General features: G+C 42.5%; 1 protein-coding gene across 1 annotated transcript in view; it reads right to left on the reverse strand.

Annotated features, from left to right (window-relative positions):
* The window catches only part of FKBP1A (FKBP prolyl isomerase 1A), a 57,202-nt gene that overhangs the window by 36,888 nt on the left and 14,184 nt on the right, over positions 1-6,130 (reverse strand). The gene's annotated exons all lie outside the window — the stretch shown is intronic.

Consider the following 6,130-nt stretch of genomic DNA (forward strand, 5'->3'; position numbering starts at 1 on the left):
GTGGCAGCCCCTCAAGTTCTGGAATACTGCTATCATGTCACTCCTAATTCTTCTTTTTCTTTAGACTAGCCAAGCCCAACTCTCACAGCCATTCTTCTACTCCAGCCCCCTGCTCAAGTAAGAGACCCTAGAATATTTCCAGTCTCTTCTTAAAAACTTCCAGTTTTGGAGCACCCACAACTTCTGGAGGCAAGGAGTTCCACTGGTTAATTGTCCTCACTCACCTCAGAGCCAAGGTGGCGCAGTGGTTAAATGCAGCACTGCAGGCTACTGCTAGATCAGCAGGTCAGCGGTTCAAATCTCACCGGCTCAGGGTTGACTCAGCCTTCCATCCTTCCGAGGTGGGTAAAATGAGGACCCAGATTGTTGGGGGCAATATGCTGACTCTCTGTAAACCGCTTAGAGAGGCCTGAAAGGCCTATGAAGCGGTATATAAGTCTACTGCTATTGCTATTGCTATTGCTCACTGTCAGGAAACTCCAGGTTGCTCCTCTCCTTGATTAGTTTCCACCCATTGCCTCTTGTCCTGCCCTCAGGTGCTTTGGAGAATAGTTTGACTCCCTCTTCTTTGGGGCAGCCCTTTAAATATTGGAACACCGCTATCATGTCACCCCTAGTCCTTCTTTAGCAGGGGCAATCTTCCACAGGTAGTCCTCGACTTACAACAGTTCATACAGTGGCCATTCAAAGTTGCATCAGTACCGAAAAAGCAACTTTATGACTGCTTTTTGACAATAATGATGACTGTTGCCGCATCCTTATGGTCATGCAATTTGGACACTTGGCAATCGGTTCATGTTTACGACGGTGGCAGTGACCCCTGGGGGGTCACGTGATGTCCTTCTGCGGACCGTCCAACAAGCAAACTCAATGGGGAAGCCAGGTTCATTTAACAACCGTTCAGTGGATTCGCTTAACAAGGAAGGCTGTAAAACAGGGCAGAGCTCACTTAACAACTGTGCGGCTTAGCAATGAAAATTCTGGGCTCAGTTCTGGAAAATTCTGGGCTCAGTTCTGGACGGCCTGTGTTATTCCTATCCACATCAGGAGATGGAAAAGTCCCTTTGAAAATTACTGTCTGGGTTTTCTTGGTGTGGCTTCCTGCATTGTGGCCTGAGAAAACTTTCCACAGACACACAAATCACTGAGGGACAATAAGGATGACTATTTGAACTCTGGTGCTAGAGAAGAAGACTCCTGCATTGAGTCCCTTGGACTGCAAGGCCATCCAACCGGTCAGTCCTAGAGGAGACCCACCCTGGCTGCTCTTTAGAAGGCCGGATCCTGAAGAGGAAACTCAAAGACTTTGGCCCCCCCTAAGGAGAAGGAAGAAGGACTCCCTGGAGAAGAGCCTCATGCTGGGAACGATGGAGGGCAAAAGAAGAAGAAGGGGACGGCAGAGAATGAGGTGGCTGGATGGAGTCACTGAAGCAGCCGGCCTGAGCTTCAATGGACTCCAGAGGATGGGAGAGGACAGGAAGGCCTGGAGGAACGTGGTTCATGGGGTCGCGATGGGTTGGACATGACTTTGCAACTAACAACAATATTTAGATATGATAGAGACAGATAGGCAGACAGACATTTTGAGAGAAAGATGATAGGTGATAGATAGATGAATGGATGGATGGATGGACACTAATTGAGAGAAAGATAACAGGTAATAAATAGATATAGATAGATAGATAGATAGATAGATAGATAGATAGATAGATAGATAGATAGATAGATAGATAGATAGATAGATAGACAGACAGACAGACAGACAGACATTAATAATGATATAGAATAGAGAGAGACAGACAGACATTGATGGAGAGAAAGATGACAGGTATTATATAGATCTTTGAACTCTGATGTTGGAGAAGACTCCTGCATTGAGTCCCTTGGACTGCAAGGCCATCCAACCGGTCAGTCCTAGAGGAGATCCACCCTGGCTGCTCTTTAGAAGGCCAGATCCTGAAGAGGAAACTCAAAGACTTTGGCCACCTAATGAAAAGGAAGAAGGACTCCCTGGAGAAGAGCCTCATACTGGGAACGATGGAGGGCAGAAGAAGAAGAAGGGGACGGCAGAGAAGGAGGTGGCTGGATGGAGTCACTGAAGCAGCCGGCCTGAGCTTCAATGGACTCCAGAGGGTGTTAGAGGACAGGAAGGCCTGGAGGAACGCTATCCATGGAGTCGTGATAGGACACGACTTCGCAACTAACAACCACAAAGGATGACGACAGCCATTAAGAACATGGGCCGCTTGACACTTTGATTCCCACAATGGAGGGATGGCTGAAAAAGTGGGTGGCAGTTAGCAGAGGTGGCTAAATCGACTGCTTTGATTAAAGGAAAAAAAACACCCAATTACTTTTATTTCAACCGGGAAACCACTTCTCGACTTGGTGCTTGTGGTGGTGGGAGGGGGGGGGGGAGACACGGGACAAAACTTTTGAGTTTTATCGATGAGACAGATTTGCTGTTACAGAAACGGCTAGTTTAGGGCTTATTTCCTGGTTAGGTTCTTATTTTGGGGGAAATACGGCACTAAATGCATCCCACCTGGCTGACAATCTTAACTGGAACTTATTTTTGGGTAGGGCTTCTATTACAAGCATCCTGAAAAATCATGGTAGGGCTTATTCTGGCAAGCAAAGTCTATGGGGGGGGGACACGCCGGATTCACTTAACAACCGTGCAATCAGCTTAAGGACTGCAGTGATTCACTTCACAACGGTGGCTAGAAAGGTTGCAGAAAGGGGCAAAGCACATTCAACAAATGTCTCGCTTAACAATGGAAGTCTTGGGCTCAGTTGTGGCCGTAAGCCAAGGACTACCCATAGTGAACTCAGCTCTCTCCGCCGCTTCCAAAGGGGAGTAGCACATATCACGACGGTCACATGAACAGGAGGACTGAGGATCTCCCTAGACCAGAGGTGGGTTCCTACCAGTTCGCACCTATTCGGTAGAACCGGTTCGTCAAATCTACCGAACCGGTTAGAAGAGGTTCCACCAGTGGACACGGAAAGCAGGCCACACCTACAGAAGAGGTTCCAAATTTTTTTGAATTGACACACACACACACACACACACACACACACACACACAGACTGACAGAGAGAGAGAGAGAGAAAGAAAGAAAGAAAGAAAAAGAAAAAAGAAAGAAAAAGAGTGAGAGATGAAAGAAAAAAGAAAAAAGGGACAGAGAAACAAAAGGAAGGAAAGAGAGAGAGAGAGAGAGAGAGAGAGAAAGAAAGAAAGAAAGAAAGAGAAAAGGTGGGAAGGTGGATCTTGATGGGGGAAAGGAAAAGGAAGGAAGGAAGGGAGGAAGGGAGGAAGAAAGAAAGAAAGAAAGAAAGAAAGAAAGAAAGAAAGAAAGAAAGAAAGAAAGAAAGAAAGAAAGAAAGAAAAAGAAAAGGTGGGAAGGTGGATCTTGATGGGGGAAAGGAAAAGGAAGGAAGGAAGGGAGGAAGGGAGGAAGAAAGAAAGAAAGAAAGAAAGAAAGAAAGAAAGAAAGAGTGGGAAGGTGGATCTTGATGGGGGAAAGGAAAAGGAAGGAAGGAAGGGAGGAAGGGAGGAAGAAAGAAAGAAAGAAAGAAAGAAAGAAAGAAAGAAAGAAAGAAAGAAAGAAAGAAAGAAAGAAAGAAAACAAACACATGGCCGGCAAGCCACTCCCATCAGGTCACATGGCCGGCAAGCCACTCCTACAAAGGAGGCCACACCCACAGACTAGGTTCCAAAAATTTTTGAAACCCACCACTGCCCTAGACAGTAATTCTATTCTATTCCTATTCCATTCCATATTCCTATCCTATTTTCTATTCTGTTCTTATCCTATCCTTATCCTATCCTTCTATCCCATCCCATCCCCGCTTCAAAATATGCCACATTCGGCCATGAGCCTTTCAGGGCAACAAGAGTGACTCACCCAAAACAGAATCCGGGTAAGCTTTGAAAGCAAGTCGCTTTGTGTCTTTCCAAAGGGAACAATTCAATACCTCTTCGGAGCGTGTGACCTTTCCGTGCCACAATAGATCATTTTATTTTTGTTTTCAAATGCTCTCTCTCTCTCAATCTCTATTGGGGTGACCTCTGTCCGAGGGGGGAAAATGGCTTTTGTGCAAATGGAAACAGTCCCACGCAGCCAGGAGGATGGCAGGAAAATTGTGGTTCCTTCTGGAGAAATCCTTGCAACATTACTGACACCGGACAGAAGTTCATTTAGTAACCGTTCCAAGTTACAGCAGCGCTGAAAAAAGTAACCTAATGACCGTTTTTCACACTCATGAGCGTGGCAGAAACCACCAATGCTCATGTGATCAAAATGAACATGATGGGCAATGGGTTCATATTTATGACGGTCGCAGTTAAATAGAATAGACTAGACTAGAGTAGTGTAGAGTAGAGTAGAATTGAATAGAAAATATGGAATGGAATTGGAATAGAATAGAAAATAGAATGGAATAGAATAGAAAATAGAATAGAATAGAGAATAGAATAGAAAATAGAACAGAATAACATAGAGAATAGAAAATAAAATAGAACAGAATAGCATAGAATAGAAAAGAGAATAGAATAGAAAATAGAATAGAATAGCATAGAATAGAAAAGAGAATAGAATAGAAAAGAGAATAGAATAGAAAAGAGAATAGAATAGAAAAGAGAATAGAATAGAAAATAGAACATCATAGTGTAGAAAATAGAATAGAAAATAAAATAGAATAGAATAGAAAATAGAATAGCATAGAAAATAGAATAGAATAGAAAAGAGGATAGAAAATAAAATAGAATAGAAAATAGAATAGAATAGCATAAAAATAGAATAGAAAAGAAAGAAAAGAGAAGAGAATAGAAAATAGAATAGAATAGAAAAGAGAATAGAAAAGAGAATAGAATAGAAAATAGAACAGAATAGAATAGAATAGAAAAAAGAATAGAAAAGAAAGGAGAAGAGGAGAATAGAAAATATAATAGAAAAGAGAATAGAATAGAAAAAAGAATAGAAAAAAAGAATAGAATAGAAAACAGAATAGAAAAGAGAAAAGAGAATAGAATAGAATTGAGAATAAAGAATAGAATGGAATAGAATATTGAATGAATGGAATAGAGTGGAATAAAATTGAATATAGAATAGAATAGAACATGGAATGGAGTGGAATGAAATACAACAGTGTTGTAATATAGTTGCAGAGTCACACTGAATCACACAGGAGAAAACAAACTCCTCGAACGCCATAACATCTTGATAGTGAATAACATAACATTCTGAGATGTGCCCTACCATTGACGCCCAGGATTTAACCATATATATAGACTGAGTAGTAGATTAGAAATTGTACTTTTACAGGCTGTTTTTATTCACATGCTATTGCTCCTCTTGCCTTTGTCCTATCTCAATAAAAGGGGCTCTCAGACCCCCAATCTGGGTCGCTCCATCTCGAGAAAGGTCGTCTCCTGTCTTTTCTCAACATTGGCCTCATGGGCGAACCACGGGAACGTTACACAACAGAATAAAATAGAATGGAATAGAATCAGAATTCGGGTGATTTGGAAAATGGTGAATCCCCTCTTCTTTGTGGCAGCCCCTTAGACACTGGAACAATGCTATCATGTCACCCCAAGTCCTTTTCATAATACACCGACCCACAGTTTAGCAAACTAGACTTTAACCATGTTGTATAAACCAGCCCACATGCTGGGTGAAATCAGAAAATTGGGTCAACTAAGTACCCCTAGAACATGAGGAACTTAGAAGCACTTTATGCTGAATTGTTTTGTCTATGTCAAATACAGGCAGTCTTTGACTTACGACCCCAATTAAGCCCAAAATTTCTGCTGCTGAGTGAGACACGAGAAGTGAGTCTTGCTGCATTTTACCACGTTGTTCGCCACAGTTGTTAAGCGAATCACTGCAGTTAAGATAGCCACACAGTTGACTTTGTTTGTCAGAAGGTCGCCAAAAAGGGTTAACCACATGACCTTGGGACGCAGCAACGGTCATAAATATGAAACCCATTGCCAATCATCTGAACTTTGATCTCAAGATTATGAGGATGCTGTGAAGGTCGTAACTGTGAAAAACGGTAATAAATCCCTTTTTTTCCCAGTGCCAGTCACTAAATGAACTATTGTAAGTCGAGGACTCCT

This window comes from Thamnophis sirtalis, unplaced genomic scaffold (assembly GCF_051295495.1).
Source record: "Thamnophis sirtalis isolate CommonGarterSnake01/CBP01778 unplaced genomic scaffold, rThaSir2_p1.2 scaffold_7, whole genome shotgun sequence".
Taxonomy (NCBI): Eukaryota; Metazoa; Chordata; class Lepidosauria; order Squamata; family Natricidae; genus Thamnophis; species Thamnophis sirtalis.